Source organism: Canis lupus, chromosome 6 (genome assembly GCF_048164855.1).
Source record: "Canis lupus baileyi chromosome 6, mCanLup2.hap1, whole genome shotgun sequence".
Classification (NCBI taxonomy): Eukaryota; Metazoa; Chordata; class Mammalia; order Carnivora; family Canidae; genus Canis; species Canis lupus.
Window position 1 is genome coordinate 23,217,507 of NC_132843.1, and position 25,594 is coordinate 23,243,100.

The 25,594-nt window shown below is 35.3% G+C and overlaps 1 long non-coding RNA gene across 1 annotated transcript; it reads left to right on the top strand.

The window, feature by feature from the left end:
* The first annotated feature begins 271 nt into the window (after positions 1–271).
* LOC140635105 (uncharacterized) lies at positions 272–23,872 on the top strand. Its single transcript, XR_012032453.1, has 2 exons — positions 272–678; positions 23,731–23,872. It is a non-coding gene; the product is annotated as an uncharacterized lncRNA (long non-coding RNA).
* Positions 23,873–25,594: the final 1,722 nt, after the last annotated feature.

Consider the following 25,594-nt stretch of genomic DNA (forward strand, 5'->3'; position numbering starts at 1 on the left):
AATCACAGTGATCTTGGAAGCCAGAAGATGATGGAGCAATATATTTAAAATTCTAAGGGAAATAAATTTCTAACTTAGAATTCTATACCTAGTCTTATAATCAATTAAGTGTGAGAGTTAAATAGAGGTATTTTCACATATATCAAGTCTCAGAATAGTTACTTCCAATGCACCCTTTCTCAGAAGTTGCTCTCTGAAAGCGAATAAATCAGGAAAGCAGAAATCATGGAACATGAAAAAAAAAATCCAAAAACAGAGAAAAGGAGCAGAAATTTCTAAGAATGAGAGGAGAGGGAAGTCCTAAAACTAATCTAACAAGGAGACAGGCAGATCAAATCAGAGCTAAGAGAGAGAACACTCCAGGAGGGAAGCTAAAAGACAAAGTCAAACAAACTAACAAATGAGCACGTTAAAAATCTGAGTGAATGATTATCGAAGTTTTCAAAGTTCAGTGAAAGTGTTTGGAATGACTACATGAAAGGTGCATAGAAACCTAAGCAACAAAATAATTGTCGACTATCTCCAAGGGAAATGGAAAATTACGTTTTCATGTAATTTGAAGTATACATGAACTTTGAAAATATCATTTCAAATGTAATTTGAAAAAGAAAAAATGAAATATGATCAGAGAGTACTATGCAGTTCAGCTGTGAATGATACATCCATCGTCAGGACAAGGTAAGTGCTGAATTTTCATCCTATCAAAAATTGTGCGAGAGCTGAATTGGGAGGAGGAGTTGAGAGAGAAATGTGTGAAAATGTGCGAGACAGGGTTTTTCCATTTGATGTTTTAAAGAGAAGTAAAAGATAGTCTCATCTTCCACAAAAGAAACTTAATAGATTATTCTTCAATGTTTAAACTGAAGAGTACTTTATAAAATTTGGAAGACATCTCAGAAGAAACAGAATTGAAAGTGAGTTGCCCTGGTAGATAGGAACCAGGGACGAGGTAGCATTGGGCATGAGATTGCTAACTTGTCTCATATATGCTTTGTCATTTTATTTTACATTTTAAAGCACATTGCTGATATTTTTTCGATGAATAGGGACCAGGAGTTGAGACACCTAGATGTAAATCTTTGCCCTGGTCTGGTTATTCAGTAGCACAAACAGGTTCCCTGGATCTCCTGAACTACACTCCTAAAATTCCAGGGCAGTTTTTAGAACAAAATAATCTCCAAGTATTCCCTCCAATATACACTTTGTCACTGTGGCAGGTCTTGAGCATATTTTCTGAACCCAGAAAACCCCTAAATTCTTGACAAGTCACAGCATGACTGCATCTTCTCCACATTCCAAGGACTCTAAAGATTTGTGCTCAGCTGGACTCCCACCCCGTAGGCCTTTAAATGGATTCTGCAGAGGCTGAGTAGTGCCTAAAGTATCCTATAACCTTTAGGAGATTTCCCAGATAAGAAGGGGGAATTTCCAAGGGAGCTATAGATTTCCTAGGATTTTAGAGACTCAAGTCTCAAGTTTCAGTATAAATGTCCTTGTGACAATTCTGAGTGACCAAGAGAAGAGATGGCTGTACATGCCCAAACCCAGGAGGATGAGAGGTCACACTCCCTCCTGGCATGGTGTATCTATCGGAATAAGGACAGAAGAGCGTGATTTTCTTCTTAACTGGGGTTTATATCTATGTATCTAACGATTGTTTTTACAAAAAAATTAAAACCTTTTTACACACTTTAAAAGACTGAATATATTTGTCTAATTATTTTTAAAGCTAGCACTTTTGGAAATTTATATATAAATTAAATAGAAACAGAAGATTGTTTAAAGCAAATGGTGTCTGGCATTGTGTTTTAGCACATCTCTGTTTTTCTGTGTCTCATCACAGTTGCTATTTACAAAGCAAACTGCACCTCCTTAACATTTCTCACTCTGAAAGCCAGATCCACATTCTTTTCTTATCAGAGGCTAGTCCCCTGCACTCAACTTAATGTTCAACTAAAGTAACTCAGACTCATTTTACTTATTTAAAATGCTTTCCTTCTCTGAGAAAAGACTTTGTACATTGAGCTGTGCTGAAAACACATTTTATTTAGCTGTGTATAGATGTTTTATGTTTATAAACACACATAATTACAATCAGCCTATTTGAGCTACTTACAAATGGATACAGCAACTACCTGCAAACTACCTTCCAGTTTGAAAGTAAGTAATCTCCTGTTAACTCAAATTACCAAAAAAAGATGTGATCATATATATGTCAATTTATATCCATATATAATGAATCCTAGAATTTAAAAATATTAGTTGAATCTTTGGGCGAGATTTCAAATTAAGAGTTCATTCCTAGTTATTCCAATGGAGGTGATCATTTTCCCTCTTCAGCTATTTACTGGGTTTTTAATTATTTAGAATCTTAGTATAACCTTTTTAAAACAACAACAACAAAAAAAAAAACAAAAAACAAAAAACCTTTAACCATAGCAGCCTACACGGAGTTTCGTGGTTTAGATTTTGGGCTGGTATTCCTGGTCCATCAAGGATAGAATCCTAAGCCAAAATGGAACTATGTGGAGGCTTCTGATGTCATCTTTAGACATTAACTCCATTATTTCCCCACACCAAAATAAAATAAGATAAAATAAAATAAAAATAAGTAAAATAAAATAAAAATAAGTAATATAAAATAAAAATAAATATTTTTGTTTTGAGGCAGAATTTACATTGAAAACAATGTACAAATCTTAGTTGTATAGTCCAATGAATTTTGACATATGTATATACCCCTGTAACCAGTATCTGTGTCAAGGTATAGAACATATCTATCCCACTAGAAAATTTCTCCATGCCCTTTTCCAATCAATAGCCCTCTTTTACCCCAGAGTCAACTTTCCTGATTTCTATCACCATATATTAGTTTTGCATACTCTGTACATGAACTCCATACAAATAAAATTATAAAGTCCATACTCTTTGATGTCTGGCTTGTTTTGATCAATATAACATTTCTGAGAGAAACATAAGAAAGACCTGACACTTGGCAAAAGCGAAATAAAAATGGCCTTTCTTTAAAGATGGTATAATTCTGTGTGTAAAAATCTTGAGGCATCAGGTAAAAATGCCTATAACTACTATGAGGCTTAGCAAGTTCAAGGGATTCCAGGCCACTTTGTAAAAATCATTGTATCTTAAAAAAACAAACAAACAAACAAACAAAAAACCCCAGCATTTCATTTTATTTTATTTTTAAAAGTAATCTCTCTTCCCCATATGGGGTTAGAACTCATGACTCCAAGATCCAGTGTCACATGCTTACTGAGCCAGCCAGGCGCCCCCTAAAAATCATTGTATCTTAAATGCCTTTTGAATAACTTTATAGTTGATTAATTAAGAAATCATTTCTAGAATAGAAGTATCCTTGAGCAAATATAGGTCCAGAGATACCTCACTCCAAAATGGACATAATTAATGAGGTGAAGAAAAAGACCTAAAATATCCCTAAAACCTATCAACCAATCAAAACGTTTTTAAAAAAGAAACTACTAGGTAATACATAGGAGAAAACTGTTAACTCTGATATTTATCATTTGTCCTCCTCTTGAGAAATTTCTCACTTATATAAATCCTTATTTCTCTGTGAATATAATTTTTTGGGAAGATTTTATTTATTTAGTAAGTTAGACTGCAAGTGGGGGGAGGGGCAGAGAGAGGAGAGAAAATCCCTAGCAGACTTCACTCTCAGAACAGAGGCCTACACAGGGCTTGATCTCATGACCTGAGTTGAAATCAAGAGTCAATCGGAGAAGGACAAACATATGGTTTCATTCATTCGGGGAATATAAAAAATAGTGAAAGGGATTAAAGGGGAAAGGAGAGAAAATGAGTTGGAAAAATCAGAGAGGGAGACAGAACATGAGAGACTCCTAACTCTGGAAAACAACCAAGAGGTAGTGGAAGGGGAGGTGGGCGGGGGGGATGGGGTGACTGGGTGACAGGCACTGAGAGGGGCACTTGACCACTTGACGGGATGAGCACTGGGTGTTATACTATATGTTGGCAAACCGATCTTCAATAAAAAAATACACATAAAAAAAAGAGTCAGACATTTAAATGACTGAGCTACCTGGGTGCCCCTGTAAATATAAACTTAAAAATTTTGTTGCAAAGTATTTTATAAAGTATGAGCAATTGTAAATGGGACTTTGTGTTTCTATTCTGTGGTTATATATAAGAAAAGATTATTTATGAGTAAAGAATTAAATAAAAACATTTAAGGGCACCTGACTAGCTCTGTCAGAAAAGCATGACTTTTGATCTTTGGGTCATGAGTTGAAGCCCCAAGTTGGTTGTAGAAATTGCATAAATAAATAAAAAGCTTTAAAGAAAATTTAAAAAAAATAAATGAAAACATTTAAATTATCTTAAAAACTGAACTACCTCTGCATACTCAGCATGCGTGTGTGCATGCATATATGCAAATGTTCCACATCTTTAGAAAGCAGTAATACAGAGAATAACTGGCCAAATAAAACAAAGACAAGCTTTAAACAGATGTAATCAATTAAGTAAAGTTGAAAGGCTGATTGTGAACTATGCACTAAACAAGATTACCAGACAATTTGCTCATCTACACCTAATTGAATGAATGTAGAAGATGATTGTAGATATGTTTGAGATTTCCATATTCTAGACACTATGCTAAAGACTTCACATTCCTTATCTCATTAAACTCCACAAAAACTGAAGTAGGTAATATTGTCCCCTTTTTATAGATGAGAAATCAAGGCTTACAGAGTTTAGGTAACATCCCCAAAGTTACACAATAAGTAAAAAAAAAAAAAAAAAACAAGATTTAAGCCAAGAGCTCAGGCTCATGCCCTGACACACCGACACCCCCGTGCTTCTTCCTACATATAAGCCAATATTTTCTACTTCCTTTTTGATCATCCCTTAAGTGCAGAGAAAAATTGTTATATATAAGAAAATTCCTTAAGTGTCTTAATAGCAATGAAATAAGTACTCAAACTATGTAAGAGCAATGTGATGTACAGATTAAATTCTCTCAAACAATGTATATGTGCATGTGTACATAGCGTGTGTGTGCATGAATGCACATGTGTGTAGCTGTGTATATTCTGTTTCTATAGGTACCATTGTCCAGAAAAATACTTTAAAGAGAGGTGCTTAGCGGTAGAGTGGAAAACAATGATTAACTCTATGTAACTATTGCATAATTTCAGTGAGTGCTGTAAACATTTGTTCTTCTTGTTTAAAAAAATCTAATACGTTAATACCTCTTAACATAGGCATATATGTTTTGGAAGAATGTTATTTCTGTAGAAATACATAAATATTTAATTCTTTCTACACACAGAAAGATGTTTAAAGAAACGCCTTTTAATTATTATTCATCTGTGATTTTAGTCTTCAGGACATGATGGCAATTGAGGAAATTTGAGGAGTTTAATTGCAGAGTTCTATAAATCCTTAGCTTTAGGTAGATTCACATTTGTAATGAAATATGACCTGAGGTGAACTTCAAAATAATTAGTAATATTTCAACCCAATATTGAGTAAAAGATGATTTTTTAAATAAAAGCATAATTTTCTTCAGCATATCTTATAGAATCAATGAAGCATAATTACATTAAAAGTCACACAATTGAAAGGCCTAAGAAACTGTAAGTAAATTGCTTTATCACTTAATCCCTTTTAAGTAGGAATGATATTTAGTTATTTATCCAATCATAGTGATGTATGTATTTTGTTAAGTCAGGGATAATATTTTAAAGTACATAAAATTCACATATCTTTATTAATAAAAATAATTTTTTTTTCTGAATGGAACAACATAGCCCATTTTAAATGCTTTCCAAAACAGAACTTTAAAAATATCAACAGTACCAACTGTTATCAGGCAAGAGAAAATAATAATTTGAGTACAGGGAATTTTAATGCCCCCCTAAACAGAAATGAATTCTCCAATACAACAGATACAAATTATCATAAGTTAAAATTTCCTGAAGGTGGCAGCATGCTAAGCAAATCTCTCCTCAACCTTTGCAGCTAGTTGTACTTATTCGTGAATGATTACATTTGCTAGTTAAAATGGCTAGTAAAATTATAAACCATTATTAATTATGAAAACAACATAGTTATCATCGTCATCATTATAATGACTTGATCTCTGAAGGATTCCTACTTAAAGTATAGCCTGTGCTTTCAAATATATTTTATCTCAATATAAAAATCTTCATGAAGACTTTTTATATCTATGAAGATTTCTGTTTCCTGATTCATTATATTAAGTTTATTACTAATACATATCAGCAAAGTGATGAAGTGACAGAGATACATTTCAAAATTCTGATTTCCAACTTTGAGTCATTTTCTTATCAGAAAGTTTTTAATTATTTCTAATGCCAATTCTTTCTTCACATTTCTTGAAATTGGAGCAAAATAATCATGATGAATATTAAGACTGATTCTTAAAACAAACATTGGACCAATAAATCAAGAGGGAAATTCTAATTTAAACATTGAATTTTAAAGTACTTGTTCTATTCAATTCATTTTAAAATAAGAACCCATAAAGGTTTTTTACATGCCAATAAAATACTATTCGTTGACATACTTTTGAAGCTATAATGCTCTCTCTATACAGATGGTTATGGCTGTTATCATTATTTTTAAAAGGCAAGTTTCCTGACCTATACTTTGTGAGTAGGGACTCTTATAGGAAGAAAGAGTTCATTATCATGCCAATCATGCCATCGCTGATTAAATACTCCATCAAAGATCAAAGTCCCCTCAAGGGAAATGTTAGTCTGTAGGAATAACTGAAACATAGAGTTCATTAATAAGAATCACATAATCTCCAGATCTTTCCATTTATCCCCAGTCAGGTGTACCTAACTTCTTCCACACTCCTACAATTCCTGAGGAGGGAACAAACATATTCTCAGTAATAACAGTCATTAATCTTATACCATCTCATTCATCAACAGAGCCCCTCTAGGTGTAGGTATTTTTCTTTTAAAATGAGATGTGTTTCTCCATCCTTCAACATTTATTGGTTGATTTCCAGTCACTTGTTCGTTATTCCATATCTAAACACGTGGATAAATTCTTTTTTTGTAAGATTTTATTTATTCATGAGACAGAGAGAGAGAGAGAGAGAGAGAGAATGGCAGAGACAGGCAGAGGGAGAAGCAGGCCCTAAGCAGGGAGCCCTACACGGGGCTGGATACCAGGACTCTAGGATCACGCCTCAGGCGAACGCAGGCGCTAAAACCGCTGAGCCTCCCAGGGATCCCCTAAATGTCTAAATTCTAAAGTGTTTGTCAGTAATCTCCTATCTAAAATTCAATATCAGCTTATTATGTTTACTAAATTAGATTGCCATGTAATCAAATGTTATTTTAGAAAACCAATGACGCCTTTTGTGTCAAAGGCACAAAGTCCTGGTGTTTCTTTGCAGATGGTAATGTGCAAGCCAACTAATCCATATACAACCATGTGATTTAGCAAAGCGGAAGCCCCTGGAAGTCCCATCCAATGTCTGCAACTTTCTTTCTTTAGACTTTCCCCAACCAGAGTCTCCCCACTCCCCATCTCTATTGCATTTTTATGTCTTCCTTCATTCTGTTTCTTTCCTTTACTCTTCTGCATATCATTTTTCTTTCTTCCACTTATTTATTTTTTCTTTCTTCAGCTTTGTTCCTTCCCTTTTCAGTCTCTGAGTATTTGAGCCTACTGTATATTAGGGATTTTCCTGGGGTGTTTTCCAAAGGCTGAGGAAAAGTACCAGGACTCGACTTGAAGTCACAGAAGCAACAACAGCAAGACCCTGGGTGGTGATGGGCAATGGCTGGAGTGATGATTTATCTAGATGTTATTGAGTATGGGCAAAATAGAACACAGGGACAAGGAAAGGTCTATGTAATCTACTGATAAATTGAAAACCAAAAATTTCCAACATATTCATCCCATACACCTGGGGTTTTTTTGTATATTTGGGACCAGCAAGTTAAAAATTCCTGGAAGATTTGGTCTAAATTCTTCAGCTAGTATTGAAGACTAGCTATTACACCCAGCAAGCACATTACAGATATAGATGAAGAAGTATGTCTGTATACTGTATATCTGGGCTCCTTTATTTTACACTTTGCTAAATAGGGCTTGAAAAGAGAAAATTTATGAAAAAGAATGGGAAAGCTATTTTAACTGAAACTGGATCACTTAAGGATGAGTGATATAATAGAAAGAAGTACAAAAAAGAAAAAAAGTGTGATTGCAGCATGGGGAACTTGAAAGAAATAAGATAGAAACAGAAGTTGAAATATAAGAAACAATGGAAATGTTCATATAAGCAATTAACAACTGCCTTGGAAAAGAGAGGGCATAGGCAAGAAAAAATAATAATTGGGATTACAATGTTTGGGAATGACAAGAAGAAGGAGAAATGTGTAGAGGCCAAAAAAAAAAAAAAATCTTGGTGATCAAAGTCTTAAGGGGAAAATAAATTTGGAAAGTAACATGGAGGAAGAAGCAGTAAGATTTTGCCACCAATTGAAAAAAAAAAAGGTCTGGTCACATCATCTGCCAAATGAATCCACATTTGGACATTTGAGGAAAAAAGAAATTCAGTAACTGTCGAGCAAGGAGTCAGTTTTGCCATAAACCAAGTAGAGTGAAAAACACTGATTCTAATCAACAAGCTGATTTCACACCAAGCATAAAAGGGCAACAGATACACAATTTAATGATCACTAAAAGCAGAGATGACACTAATTGTATTTTAAACTCTCCCTAATCTCATGGAATGTGACAGTAAGTGAATTGTGGACAGCATCAAGCTCATTTCTGGTGCTCAACTGAAGTCACACAATAAAAAAACAAAGTTAGCAGGAAAGAATGTGTGTTATTATTCCATACTAGCTACCTAGAAATTTTAGGTGCTCTGCATTTGAGACATATTTGCTTCCTGATCCCTCCTGCAAAATAAAGTTATATATGCAATTCTTTGCCAAAGTGAACAGGGAAAGAGAGACAGGGCATAGTCACCCTCAGTGCGCCTCCCTCCTCCTTTGCCCCTGGCACAACATGGCTAGTCACACCAAAGACGCAGTGCCCAGAGTCTCCACCCACTATCAAATTTCCTATTAGAAACTGACTCTCCTCTATGGACTTCCAGTACAAGGAAATGAGGACACAAGAATGTAATGTAAACTCTTAGTTTCTGCAATTGGTGAATAATAGTTGATGTTAATTATTACTTGTGCAGCCCATGATGCTTGACCTCTTCAGGTATAGCTGTGGCGTCAAAGGAATTCCATTCACATAAAGGCCTCCAGGTTTTTAGATAGGGTGGGTAAACACTGGAGCTTATTGCCAGGTTTTCCTGTGGCTGAGTCAGAAGACCAGAGATAGGGCTGGTTTTGTTTTTTTGTTTTGTTTTTCTTTTCCTTCAAATCTTATGAAAAGAGCCTTAAAATGATCTTTCTAGACAGAGAAGAGTAAGTATAGATGCCTTTGGACAACACAAAAACAGAAACTTGAGTGTAGGAGAAGGACTTCACAGTGTATTTTGCTCACCTGCTTTCTTTAGGCAGTTCTAAGGGGATTTAAATAGTTCTTTATAAAAGCAAAACTGTAAGAATCTCTGTTCAGACTCATAGGGAAAGTTTAATTACTTTTTAAATGAACATATAATATAAATATGGTGTAGCTATGATGCCTATGAAAAGTACACCTATCACAGGCATATGGCTTAATGAATTTTTATCAGGTAACTACATCTTGTGTAACTAGCTCTCTGATCATGATCTAGAACATCAGGGCCCTCCATCACTGACTTCAACTGTGACTACTAGGGACACCTGGAGAGCTCAGTGGTTGAGCACCTGCCTTTGGCTCAGGGCATGATCCGCCATCCAGAATCGAGTCCCGCATCAGGCTCCTTGCAGGGAGCTTCTCCTCCTGCCTATGTCTCCTCCTCTCTCTCTGTGCCCCTCATGAATAAATAAAAATCTTTAAAAAAAACACCTGACTACTAGCTTGAATTCTAACAGCATAGTTTTGTCTCCTTTTTGTTTTTAAGCTTTTGTCTATTTACTTTAAATAAATGAAATAATGCTGTATGTTCTTTCTGTATCTGGCTCCTTCCACCCAATATTATGTTTCTATGATTCATTCATGTGTTTGGGGGTATTATTGATTAATTATTCTCTTTGCTGTATAGTATTTCACTATATGAATACACTGTAATATATTATCCATTCTGTTATTGATGGACATTTGAGCCATTTCTAATTTGGGGATATTATGCATAGTAGTTCCTCCACAAACATTCCCATATTTCTTTCAGTGCATATATTCATTCATTTATGACAGATATATATCAAAGAGGTGGAATTCATAAACTATAGGGTAGGTACATGTTCATTTGTTTTAGTAGATAGCACCCAACAATTTTCCAAAGTGTTTCTACCAATTTACTTTCCAACTGTAATGTGTGAGAGTTCCAATTGCTCTACATTTTTGACAACTCTCAATATTTCCTGTCTTTTTATTTTATCCTTTCTGATGGATGACCATGGGGTTTAGAGCTGTACTCTAATGCTTGTTGAGGAGTCTTGGACACAGTTCTCACTAATTGTAGCTATAAATGATGTATTTGGGTCCCATATCCCACCTTGGTATATAGCATCTTTTTTGGTAATTAAAAATAAATAGATTTTTAAAGGAATCTACCCAACAAACCAACTTTATCAATCAACGAAGTCTCTGAGAAATAATTGAGGGGTCGATTCTTCAATCACACTGAATAAATCTGCACTTTCAAGGACATATTTTTTTCAAGTGATTTCATTTTTCTACCTAATCATTTTACTTTTAATCAGTCTAATTCTCTGTTCTTTTAGAGATTTATCCAGGATGCTTTGATGATTTCCAAAGCTGAAAAAGGACTCGTTAAGAAACTTGTTCTAATTAAAATACTATTCATTATTACTACCTGATATTTACTGTGATAATTATCAATGGCGCAAAATTAATAAAATAGAGTCCTTTTTTCAGCAATTCACTAGTTAAAGAGAAAGATAGTGAAGATAGTAATAGCTAACATTCTTTGAGTGTATGCATTTCCCACATATTGTCATTTAATCCTTACAGCAAACATTGGAGTAGATTCTCTTACTGTTGTAGATGAGGAACATGTAGCCAGCAATGTGGAGAAATTTTCTGAGTAGCAGTGACATAGAAATGGAGTCAAACCCAGGAAATCTGCTTCAAGAGTACGCTTTTAATCATTATACCATCTTGTAACTGTAACAAAAGACAGAATAGGATATGTGCTTAAAAATAGGGCTAACAAAAGTTACAGGAGAGGTACAAGTGGGAGAGATCAATTCTGACTATGGAAGTAGGGAGTTTCATGAAAATGGCATCAAATGAGCTGGGTTTTTAAGATTAGGTAGTACTTTTAAGGGAAAAAAAATGTGAAAAAATAGGACTTTATGCAGTGAGAACAACACAGACTCTAAATTCCTTGGGGGAAGGCAATGTGTTTTGTTACTGTAAACCTAAGAGACTAGATAAAGGTCTGTAAGTTAGCTGATATTGAATGAGTGCTGAAATTTAGGGCATTCTGGGTCCTGGATACATCCCATAGACCCATTTAAGTGGTCAGTGGTCAGTGAATGAATAAATAAAGGGGTGAAGAGCATATTCAGGAAAGCAGTATTTGGGGTCAGTGTAACCAAAGTAGAGCAACTCAGCCTAAGATTTAAAATTTATCATTCCAGGGGCATCTAGGTAGCTTAGTAGATTAAGCATTGAACTCTTGGTTTTGGTTCAGGTCTTGATCTCAGCTGGTGGGATAGAGCCCCACATCAATGCTCATCCTCAGTGTGGAGTCTGCTATAGATTCTCTCTCGCTCTCTTTACCCCTCTCCCCACTCACACTTGCTGTCTTTCTCTCTCTCTCTCAATAAATAAATAAAATCTTTAAAAAATATGTATCATTCCTTATAATTTATTTTCTACTATAAGGTCAGATCTTTAATTGAAGCAACTTGTTTCAAAATTCTGGGAGTAGCTTTGTTAAAGGATCATTAAACCAGATCAAATTTTAAATTCCTTTCAGTAGTGTAATTGTCACTATTTAGGAAAAGTTATTTTCCTAAAACTGATTAAGAAATCACTGACCTAAAATATTACTTTAGGTTTAAGGAAAGAAACAAATGTAACATATGCTTCAAAAATAAATATTGAATGGGTGTTAAATAAGATGAATAATTAAGCAAATAGTGGCTAAGTAAAGATATTTTAAAATTAGTATTCCATAACTATTTGAAAAATATTTATCTTTGCTCATAAAGAATCATAACTTGTAACAAGCTTGAGATGACATGTTACATCCATAGGAATGCCAAAAATATTTTCAGTTATGGTGACAGCTATGTCATGGTGAAATGGGCTCAAGAAAACAGTTAGTAGCTTTTTATAAATCATGCAATGCTTTGGGGAACAATATATTTTAAGAATCATAAAGAAATTCGTATCACAGTTACTCCATTTCTGGAAAGTTATTCATTTATTCATTCAGCAGATTTTTATTGGATATCCATGCTAGGAGCCTAAAACATGGATATTATCAATATATATTCCCTTCCTTCAAAAAGCTAATATATCAACTAAGGGCAGACTTGTTAAAAACAATAAAGTATTACCTTTTAGTTTAATAATGGCTTCTATAAGGTGTATTACAGGGGGAAAGAGAAAACTAAGAACAGATTATCCTAAGGAAGCCATTTGAAACAGCAAAGAGAAATTCAAGGAGCTGTTAATGAGATACTTGTAATAACAAAAAATTAAAGGGGGAAAAAAACGTCAAAAACCCGAAATATATTTGGTTTAATGAGATAGTTTAAAGAATTCTGATAAGGATAAACTATGACAATACCTTTAAAAATAAAATAAATAAATATCATATTTACTAAAAATATCACGTAAAAGATTTATACAATATGATTACGATATGTAAAAATACATAGATAGGGATCCCTGGGTGGCGCAGCGGGTTGGCGCCTGCCTTTGGCCCAGGGCACGATCCTGGAGACCTGGGATCGAATCCCACGTCGGGCTCCCGGTGCATGGAGCCTGCTTCTCCCTCTGCCTATGTCTCTGTCTCTCTCTCTCTCTGTGTGACGATCATAAATAATAAATAAAAATTTATAAAAAAAAATACATAGATAAAGATAATGGATGAAAATTGAGAAGTTCAACTAAGGAGCATTTTAATTAAGAAATAGCATTTGATATCACTGCTTTTCTCTCCAATAAAAGGAATACTACTTATTCGATAGTTTCTGGAAAATTGAAAAGAAAACCTAATCAGATTATAGAATTAAAGAGTCTGTCTAAATATTAAGGTAAAACTGATGTGTTAAATTGCAGAATGTCAAGGCAACTTAAAGTTGTCTTTGTACCGTATCTTCCAAGTTCAAAATTCTTCTCAGTTATTACCATTATAAACAAAGTACTCCTGTTAAATAAGTGAGTGTTGATCCGTAGCTATCTCCAAATTTTTCAGGTGAGAAAAATGAAACCAATTACTTCAGTGATATATCATTTGCAGAATACAGGAGCAAAGGCCTCTTTATCTCAAGTCAATAATGATTTCCAGTGGGCTCACTCATCTCAATCAAAACTGTTAAATGTAACTTTTTATTTATCTGCTCAACTTTAAATATGAAGCACTGTGTTTTTTCTGCCAGTGGTTATAGCACTGTAAGTCACTCTGGAAGCCTAACTATGATTCTGCTTTGTATAAAGTGGAGAGACACAAAATTCCGAAAATAAATTTGAGCTAGTAAAACTTCTCAAGAAGATAATATTCCATGAGGTTTTATTTTCAATCTATAGTCACACAACCCATTTTCACGATCAAAGCAAGGTAACTCTCAGAATTACAGTATAATCAGATCAACTTTTCACCAATGACCTCTGCTGTTATTAGCTGGAATAATACTGTAAGACTTCACAAAATTATAGCTGAAAATGCTTGTAACTAATTGCACTTGTGAATTAAATAATGTTTGGGTGGTGCCTTTTTTCCTCCAAAGGTATTTGTAGCTGTACCAATAAACCCAATGGGTAGAATTTGACCTCTTACTCATAACTTTGAAAACAAATGTCCCATGTACTTGTTAGGCAACTATAACAATTATTTTGGCCTCTGCTTTTAAGCAAATATTGTATAAAAGAAAGTTGTTACATATTTTAATGTTTCCATTAAAAAAAAAACTCTTTAACTCTGTAAAAGTTAGAAAAGAAAGTTATATTTTCAAATAAAATTGATTTTTAATTTCTCAAAGAAAACTACCTTACATGGTTAATAATTTGACTTTGCATAGTCTAATCAGGAAACTGAAACAAACTTCTTTATTTAGAAAGAATTACTAATTCTAAGTTTTGAGACTATCCAATTTTCAAGTATTATGTGTATCTATGCTATTATAAAGCCAAACTTGTGAGACAGAAATCATAACATTAATACTTTTCTTATTCTTTAAAAATAATGACTACTAAGAAAAGTAATAATGATACTAATGTTATATTTCATATTAATGTTCATCCTTATGATCTCAGAATGTTTATATATTCAGTATCTCATGATTGTCTTTTTCTCTGTTAACTTGTGTACCCACTCCCAAGTCTATATTTTAATTAGTTTTAATTAGGGCAGATTAATAAATCCCATCTTGTTCATGGGAACCAACTGATTCAGAATGAATCTTTCCTAATTGTTTTGTGTTCACATGGGTGTTCACCTTGGCTCCTCTCCAAGCTTCCAGCCAAGGGAAAAAATTACCTTTCCACGCCCAACTAAAAACAGAGTCAAAGAATAATTCCTTTGGTGAGCAGCGTCACTGAATAAGCAGTTTTAGCGTGGTGTGTGTGTATTTTTTTAAATGAAGATCTGTGTGTAGATTAATTCGACAAAGTAATTTTCACCTAGAATACCAGATCCTGCTGTTGCTTTTTTTTTTTCTCACATTCTGAAATATATAATGTTTATTCCCAAGTTCTTTAATATCCCAAAGGACATGTTTTTTTCCTGGATGAAACAGTTTTCTTAAAAAGCAAACTGGAATCTTTTCCCAGCCTGTGTTCTGTGTCTTTCACCTCTAACCCTCCAAAATAACATCTTTTGATACCATCATCTTTGTTGCTGTTCTAAATGAGAGTGGTTTTGCGTCCTTTTTTTTTTTTCCAGAAGATAAATATTAGTGCTCCACTTAAAAAAAAAAAAAAAAAAAAAATCTTGGGAAGCGTGGGTGGCTCAGCGGTTGAGCATCTGCCTTTGGCTCAGGGCGTGATCCAGGTCCCGGGATTGAGTCTCACATAGGACTTCCTGCTGGGAGCCTGCTTCTCCCTCTGCCTCTGTCTCTGCTTCTCTCTCTCTGTTTCTTATGAGTAAATAATATATTTTAAAAAAAATCTTGACTGCATTATGACACAGAACTTACATAATTTCTTGCCTTTCTGATAATAAAAGTCCAGAATCTGTACTTGTTTGGTTTGACCTGGAGAAGTATCCAAGCCCTCCAGAGGGGATGGGTCCAAGCTTCCTATGCCCAAGATTGCTTTGCTTTAGGAAAGCAACATATATTGAGTGGCCATAGAAAAGAGAAAAATCTCTATGAGCTGAGTTGGTATGTTAGAGGGTGATGAAGCAGCTTTCATAGAATAATGAGGACTCATTGGTGAGGTATTAGAGCCTCCTGTTTTTCTCGAAACCCACCTCCAGAAGTAACAACCCCTCCTTCTCTCCAATGTGATGAATCAGACAATACTCTCGTCTCAGGAGTAGTTTCCAGAGTAGTGGCTGCCAAAGCACTCCACTTGAGGGCTGATAAACACTTCTTGAAAATGGTGATGATGACAGACTGGGTGGGTTTTTGTGATACAGCTTTTGAGAGAAGGATTCTAGATGCAGGATTTGTGAGAAGAGCTGAAGAAAATAATATGCGTGGATACAGGAACACAAACAGAAATTTTAAAAGAGTTCTGTCTTCCACAAAGCCGTAAAATTTAGTTTTGACCCGGAAAATAAATTATTTCCTCTCATGTTAAGGTATTCTGACTTAAGAGAAACATATAAATAGCAAGTAACTATGCCATTTGTATTCTTTCAGAGTTTGGTGGAGCTGCATAATCTTGCAACAAAAATGTGGTGGTTTTTATCAACTAGTCTCCAGTTTCTGAGAATTTCCCCATTTTATAATGTCAGCCAGCTAAGAAAACTAGGTCTCTTTAACTTTCTTTAGGCTACACCAAGATCTCAATCAAACTGGGTAGGCTTCTGTTTTATTTTTCACAGATACAGTAAGTGCAAGCTTGCATATGTAAGGTCACAAAATTCACACCCTATTATGAATGAATCTCAGGGAACATTTTAAACAGCAGAGTACATCTATCCATTTTCCTTAACCACATTTTTCTTCCCTTATTTAATGTCTTTTTACAGTAAATTCTTTATTAAAAAGAGAGACACATAAATCTTCTAATACCCCACTTTAAGGGTATATAAATGATGCTTTCTAACTGCATCTCTTAATATAAAGTAAACTTTGTACCCAAACACCTCTTTCTTCCTTCCTTCCTTCTTTTCTTCCTTCCATGCTTTCTTTCTTTTACACACTGTTTTCCTTTATTTAGGAAAACAATCCACAAGTATTAATTAAGCACTTTCCATGCATTATTCTCTGATAATAATTTCTTCCTTCTTTGAAAACATATTAAGTTACAACATGAAAAACTCTGTGAAAGACAAGTAAGCCCAATCTTTTTCTTCTAGGAGCTTTACATTTGAGTATGTGTATCTGTGTGCACACTGAACACGCATGTTTAAGAGCTTGTGTAAGAGAGAGGTGAATACTTAGGGGGAAACATGTAAACAATCAACTGCAATTCAAGTCAGCATGAAAATAGCCATTGAGGTATCTCAGATGTGTTCCTTCTGATTGTAAGACATACCCAAAAGATCAATGAAGGGAGGCAGTCTCTGGGCCTGAAGATGGAAGCCAGATGCTAAAGTGATGGGCAGACAATGAGGTGGAGGCAGCAGCTCTAGGGAATGCTGGGGGATGGTGATGACCCTGGGGGAGGATGTGGAGTTGCCTCACAGTAATTTAGCACATTTCCATTTGCTTTTATCTATGGGAATTGAATGTCTCCAAGAGATGACCTTGATGACCACACATCATATCAAGTTAATCCAAGTGCGCATTAGGCTTGAATGAGTTGGATTTCATTTCTCTCAGAAAGTAGCCTCTCATCTATGACTGGCTCCTTCTGTAGCTTAGAGTTTTGCATTTAGTTTAGACTTTGGGAAGATAATATTTTGGACGTGGTTTGAGCATTTAATTTTATGTACTTTTAAATCTTCATTAAGGGAAGCCTAGGTGGCTTAGTTGGTTAAGCGCTTGCTTTTGGCTCAGGTCATGATCTTAGGGTCCTGGGATCAAGCCCTACATTGGGCTCCTTGCTCAGTGGGGAGTCTGCTTCTCCCTCTCCCTTAGCTTCTACTCTCTCTCTCAAATAAATAAAATCTTAAAAAAAAATCAAAGCTAAAAATATTTAATCCAGAAATGTTTTTAAAGATGTTTATTTATTTTAGAAGGAGAGAGAATGTGCATGAGCTGGGGGAGGGCAGAAGGAGAAGGAGAGTCAGAGGGAGAAGCAGACTCATGGCTCAATGAGGAGCCAGACTTGGGACTGGATGCTAAGATCATCACTGGAGCTTAAAGCAAGAGTCAGAGGTTCAACCAACTGAACTACCCAGATGCTCCTCCAGAAATCTTCAAGTGGATTTCCCAGGATTGTTTTTTTGGGGCAGAATGTAAAAGAGATTTCCTTGAACTCTGTGGATTCTCAACATCACTTTCTCCATATCATCTTCCTTATTTTTTGATAACATTTTTTCTGAAAGGACTAAAAATCATTTATTTCACTGATTTACTCACTTATACAGTACATATGATTGCATACTGTATTCTGAACACTGTGTGAGAACTCAAGGAGTTTAAAGAGTTTTGGTGTTTTGGTTTTTTACTGTTGTTTTGTCTTGTCTTGCTTTTTAGGGAAAATTAATGCCTAAAACCTAAAAGGGACAAATGCTCTGTCAGAAGTCCAGAGCATTTCAGGGGCCTATAGAAAGAGTATTTACTGTCTGTCTAGAGAATCTGAAAGGATTCCAGAGTTCAATCCAAGATGACTCTTTGAAGATACGAAGTAGTCAAGCAGAGGGAGGAAAATGTAAAAAGCATATGAACTTAAAAGATAATATTAAAATCTGTGAGAAACTGAGTATGACAGAAAAATGTAACCATTTTAAGATAATGTTTGCTGACTGAATAGATATGAAAATAACTATTCTTCCCAAGTTTCAACTTTCTAGATTGAATAAAGATTCATAGATTTCATTATATTAAGCCTTCTTTCCCATATAAATAATTTTTATGATTCTATTCTCTTTTTTTCTCAACATTCTTAGAATATTTGTACATGTTATGTATTCAACAGAACTCAACACTGCAATAAAGCCCATACATAGTTTAAGAGTAGAATATTCACAATGAAATTCTCCAAATATTCTTCCATATTTATCATGGAGTTACTAATTGATTTCTGATGTTATTCTAAAAATTAGAAACAAATTTATCCTAGAAGAAACAATAAACCTGAGGTTCATTCATGACTAATAAGCCTAATCTCTGATAACCATATGATCTGAATGGCAGATTATTTGCTCACTAGTATAACATCGTCCTGACCTGTCTATAGACTCTTTCCGCTATACTATGAAACCCTATGGTTTTATGTACTATAAAACCTGAAGTAATTATCTACTGGCTTCATGTACCATTCCATATTAGTCGAATCTGTGGTTCAAAGAGGACAAGTGACTCTTTCCTTTGATCTTTTCTTGTAGCCAGCAATGGCTGGACTACTCGGGAAGATTCACAAGAATCTTATTTGTTATTTAAAGTAACTATAATCCAATGGTGTTAAGGAACTGAATGTGACCAAAGTTTAAGTTAATATGAACTAACAAAATAGAGTCTTGAATCTAGCATGACTTTTACCTTGATGTCATATTAATACCATTATCTATCAAAGTTTTTTAAAATATGTTTTTTTTTATTTGGTGGACAGATGGGTGGAGTTGATGACAAGGTTTGTTTCTTATTTTGTTTTGGTGTTTATATATTATAGATCTTGGTGACTTGGCAACAGAAATTTGATGATAAATTCCTGTTTACCTGGTTTAAGGTACATAGTAGTCTTCCCTGTCAAGATTTTACAAAAGATCTTTTCAGAGACAGCAGCTACAATACAACTTCTTTTACTACATAGTCAGTTAGTTCTGTTCACACCCAAGCCTAGGACTCAATAGGTCATCCTGGAATCTACACGGGCTTTATAGTCATTTGGAATTTTATTTGAATACCATCTGTCTCATTTCATTCATTCAGCAAATATCTTGAGTATCCATTTTATGCCAATTCTCACTTGGATTCTGGGTATAAATGGTTCAAAAAGAATACAAGTTTGTTGTTCTTATAGAGCTTAAGCCCTGCAATTTTAACCTCTTTGATTAAACTTCCTATAACTGTTATTAGGAGTTTAAGATATGTTATGTAAAGTACTGAAACAACTTATGTCAAGTGTTCAGAAAGTACTTCAGTTTCTAGGGAGAATGGTATCCTCCTACCAAACATGGTGATGCCTAACCATGGTTACACAAAGCATTTCCAATCTGGTGTTCCACTCCTTGAGTCTCATCAAAGGCTAAGTTGATAAAATAAAGTATTGATCTTTATGACATCAGCCTCAAAGATTAGGGGCTTACACACTGAGCTGGTTTGCCTATAAGATCCCTCGTTATTAATTTGTCATTAATGAATTCATTTATTTATTTTTTTTAACAAGCTAGATGTCTAGCCATACATCAGAGGTAATTTCCTTTTGAAGTGTTCTATTGTATAATGGATCACTCAAAAAAAGTAAGTCTGGCACTATCTCAAATTTGGGGGGAGAAAATGGGCTATTTTTGTCAATTGTCTGGGTCTGCTTCACAGAGAGGATGAGAGAGTAAGACTCTGATCTAATGACATTGAAGTTCCCTTATACTTTTTTGGTTCTATTTCCTTTAACTGCCTAACACATACTCTTTAAGTTGCAAAGAATACCCCTCATTTGGAATGCTGTGTTCATTCACATATTTGATAATTTTATAATATATTTTTTAAATTGACTGCTTCTAAATAAATGAACAAAAATGTAGAAGGTTCTTTACTTTGGTTTCCCCTTGTCATAATTTCTCCCGTTTATCTGTGCACATACACGTCAGTGTGTGTATAAATGTGTGGCAGTAAGTAATGGGCCAGTTGAAACATTTTAAAGAAAATTTATGTGGGAAAGGCACAAGTGATAAGAGCAAACTACCACTGTTCTTCTTTCTTGCTCTGTGTGTTGAGGAAAATTTCCATCTCTTCCTATAATGGCTATCAGGCTACAGACTAAGATTTATGGCTCTAATCTCAACCTTGAACACTTAAAACTAATAGGCAGGAAAATTTTGGTTATGATATTAGCTCAAATACAACTCAAATTACTTAGGGCAAATTTATTGGCTCACATAATACCAAAAAAATATAGAGGTTGATTTGTCTTGGATCCAGGGAATCCAGTGACCTGATCAGTAAGTACTCTGTCAACTTTTCTCTTTTCCTTTCCCTTCCGCTTCTTACCCTTCTTATCTCCTGCTCCCTACATACACCCCACCTTCTCCCACCACTCATTTTCTGTGCTGTCTTTGCTGTTAGCATTATTGTCTGAGCAGACACTCCCCATGTAGGCCTACACTGAACCAGGAAGAGTAGCCCCATCTGAACAACATGTTCAACAACCCAGGACTAGCAGATGTCTAGAAGAAAAAAAAAAAAAAACAAAAAACAAAGCTATTCATTATTCTAATTCCCTAAACCATTCACTCATAATCCATTTTTAGATGCATTTGATAAGACAAAGCAAAAAGTTAACTGAAGAGTCATGTCCTACTCTCTTAAGTGATAAATGTACCATTTCAGAAAAAAAAAAAAAATTTAAGCATTTGGCCAAGAATCTATTTTCAAGAGGCTGTTTCTCAAAGGTTCGGAATTACAAAGCAGAGAAGAAATCTCCTTTTTCTTTAAAAAACAAAAATTACCATTTGAAATGAAAATGCCTAATCAGATTTTCCTGTCAAATCATCTCAGTCTTAAAATGAAATATTATGAAAACAAAACAACAACAACAAACAGGCAGGATTTGAAGAATACAGAGCTTTAAATTATTTGTTATATTTCCTATTTCAGTTGGTCAATCAGTCATTGAATATTCATGAGCCCTATTAACCTTTTCTCTGCTAGGCATTTAGGAAATGTATGTGATAGAACACAGACTTTACCTTTATGACTTAACAGTTTAACTTGGAAACAGGTTAAGAGGTAATCATGTAACAGAATGTGTTAGGTATTATAATAGATATGAATATTGGAACACTAGCTCTTCCTAGGAAGTTAGGAAAGCCTGCAAAGAGAAGCCATTTGAGACACATTTTATTTTATGTTTAATTAATTTATTTAATTCAATTTAATTAATATATTGTGTATTATTGGTTTCAGAGGTAGAAGTTAGTGATTCATCACTTGCATATAACATCCAGCGCCCATTCCATCAAGTGCCCTCCTTAATGCCCATCCTCACTTATGTCCCCCTGCCCCTAGCAACCTTCAGTTTGTTTCCCAGAGTTAAGAGTCTCGTTCAGTTTGCCTCCCTCTCTGTTTTCATCTTATTTTTCCTTCCCTTCCCTTATGTTCATCTGTTTTGTTTCTTAAATTCCACCTATGAGTGAAATCATATAATTGTTTTTCTCTGACTGACTTATTTCACTTAGAATAATACCTTCTACTTCCATGCATATCATCACAAATGGCAAAATTTCATTCTTTTTTGATGGCTGAGAAATATTCCAGTGATATATATATAACGTCTTTATCCATTCATCTGTTGATAGGCATCTGGGCTCTTTTCATACTTTGGCTATTGTAGACATTGCAGCTATAAACATTGGGGTGCATGTGCCCCTTCGATCACTATGTTTGTATCCTTTGGATAAATCCCAGTAGTACAATTGCTGGGTCATAGGGTAGCTCTATTTTTAACTTTTTGAGGAACCTCCATACTATCTTCCAGAATGGCTGCACCAGTTTGCATTCCTACCAACAGTGTAAGAGGGTTCCCCATTCTCCACATCCTCACCAACATTTGTGGTTTCCTGAGTTGTTAATTTTAGTCATTCTGACAGGTATGAGGTGGTATCTCATTGTGGTTTTGACTTGTATTTCCCTGATGCCGAGTGATGTTGAGCATTTCTTCATGTCTTTGCTGGCCATTTGTATGTCTTTGAGATGCATTTTAAAGAATAAGAAAGAATTTGTCAGGCTAAGAAAGGAGACAGAGGCTAAGGGAAGACATCCCAAGAAGATAATACCATGAGAGCAAATTAACATGAGTGAAAGGGTTTTCTGGAGCATTTGGAGACAGGATAAGTAGTTCAGAGGAGTACATGCTGGATATTGGGCTAAAAGGAAAGTTTCAGTCAGATCTACAGACTTTTATTTTGAATTTTTAGTTTAATTCCAGTTAGTTAACATACAGCGTTATATTAGTTTCAGGTGTACAATATAGCAATTCAACACTTCCAGACAATACCCGGTGCTCATCACAACTGTCCTCCTTAATCTCTATTCCTGATTTCACCTCTGGTAACTAGCAGCTTGTTCTCTTTCAATAACAGTCTGATTCTTGCAGATCTGAACACTTTAGGCAGCAAGTGAAGAACAATATTCTTCTAGCTAGCAATCTTTCTCTGGTCACTAGTTTATAGAAATACAATCTCACTTAAGTATGCATATGGGCAGCACACTGGGCCACTATACATATGATTAAGATCCACAGTTGTCACTTTCAACTCATTTTTCTCAGGGTATAAGAGCAGGACAACATAGAAGGGGTTTGGTGCAGCTTCAGTCACTAGCTCTGTTACATAGGGACCCTGTCTGTTTTCATAAAAGCCGCACTTCTCAGCCATCCTATATATTCTCTCTAAAAGATGTACATGTGGTTTTAATTGACCGAGAAAACATTCAAACTCCGTTTCAGCTAATCAACACCTTGAAATGACTATCTAGTAGGGTAAATGGCCTGAGCATCCCTCAATATGAATCTTTGTTATATTTGTTTTGTTGGTTCTTGTTTCCCAGCTGTTATGAGAGAACCTCTTGTCCCTACAAAATTTATCCTGTATGCCAGCTGTCTAGAACAATTATGTTCTAGTTAGAAACTACAGAATGCCTCTTGCATGCTCATGAACATGTTCACTCAAACATTCCATGACATCTACCATTTTCTTCCTCTCCACCCTTCTGGTGATATTTGTTCCAATGGGCACGGTGCTCAGAGATGAATGCTCATACAGAGTTATCATCATCTGCCACATACTACCATCTCCTCCTGGAATCCTCAAACTGTAGATGTTCTAATCGGTTCCACAAGAAGGGTAATCAGACCTTTTATTTCCAACTGGGAACCATGTATTGGTACTGCTGGTAGTCAGTGTTTGTAGGCTTTCATGAAAATATCATTTCTGTTTTACAGGAGCACTTCCTTTTCCAGTGGAACCAGGCACACACTGAAGTCAAGAGACAAATCGATATGATGAACAACATAGTGTATTTATGATCATGCCTTCCCCTCTGACAACCAATGTTTTGTTTCCTGGATAAAGTTATCTTCCTGATTCTCAGTGACATTCTCTCCTAAGTCGTTCACCAATCCCTCATGCATACCTGAGTTTCTAGTGGGCTCATCTCATACATACCAAACTCAGAGGCACACAGGTGAGGAAGAGATGGAAGACTTTCCTGACCTAAAAAAAAAAAAAAAAAAAAAAAGACTTTCCTGACCTTCAAGTCATGCTTTCTGCATGTTGTCAGCTGTTACCTTTAGGGAAAACCCACAGAAACAGAGGACACATTTTTAAAGACCTTATTTATTTATTTATTTGTTTATTTATTTGAGAGAGAGAGAGCGCAAGCGAGAGAGAAAAAAGAGACAGCAGGAGCAGGGGGGAGGGGGAGAGGGAAAAGCATTGATTGATGTAGGGCTCAATCCTAGGACCCTGGGATCATGACTTGAGCCAAAGGCACACATTTAACCAACTGAGTCACCCAGGTGCCCATGAGGACACATTTTATGTAGCTATGTATTTATTCGCTGCAATTACCAAATGCTATATGAAAAAAAAAAAAAAACAATGCTCTAGAAGCTCTAAAATATTTCCCTTTATTATCCTGTGAAACTTAGAAAAATAATGGAGCAAAGTTACTTATAAAAGGTTACAATGATAATCATTATGTGGTGAGGAGGAGAGAGGTACAAACTTCATGTACAGGAGAGACAAGCAGAAAGAAAGAAAAAAGAAAAAGAAAGAAAAGAAGAAAAGAAAAGAAAAGAAAAGAAAAAAAGAAAAGAAAAGAAAAGAAAAGAAAAGAAAAGAAAAGAAAAGAAAAGAAAAGAAAAGAAAAGAAATAAGAATAGTTTGGCCCAGGAACAAAGCCTTGGTTCTGGGAGAGTGAAACATGCACAACTGAGAACAGTATGGTGTGTGTCACTCAGAATTTGTCCTGGTTGCCTGTGCCTGAGATTTAGGAAGACAGTGATACAAAAATCTTCACCTTTGAAAGATACAATGCATAGTTAGTTTGATACCCCTCCAAAGTAAAAGAGAATGACATTCTCTTTTCTTCTCCCTAGATAGCCATTTTGTGGGATCCAACTCTTTCCAGTGGGAGAGTGGGGGTTTTCTGTGGAAGGGCAGTGGCACACATGGCATCATCCAAACTGTTTATGGACACTTTGATGAAATCCTCCAAGAAATCTCAGAAACACTTGGAAGGGTGGTCTTTTTTGTGACCTAGGGGATTGAATTATGCAGTAGATTAATCACCATTAAAAAAGAAAAACAACTATTTATCCACCCTCTATTCCCCTAGACTGTCCTTCATTGCTTCTCTATAGTTTGTTTACCAATTTGGGTGCATAACTATAACCTCTGGCTCATTTCTTGGGTGGTTCACTACTTCCTTAGAAAAGCTTCTAAGTAGATCACACTGAGAACTACACCCATTACTCTTTGTGCATGTTCAATTCATTATGAACTCAACAATTAGACAAAAGCTCCTCATTGGCTGCAGAAACCAAACTTTGGACTTCACTAATGCAGCAACAGCTTTTTATTCTCACACACTGCATCCCTACAAACTTCGATTTCCCACTGTTGGATTTAGCTCTTAATTGGCCTAAGAGCACTAAGCCGCCACCTTGAGTCATAAGAAGTCAAGCATGTCGAGATTCTCACTGGACTGACTCCATCCTTACCTTACCCCTTCCCCTCAACTTCTTTCACCACCTTACCCCTCGCCCCATCTATTCCTCTATCTTTCTCCCGCCCAGTTTCCAA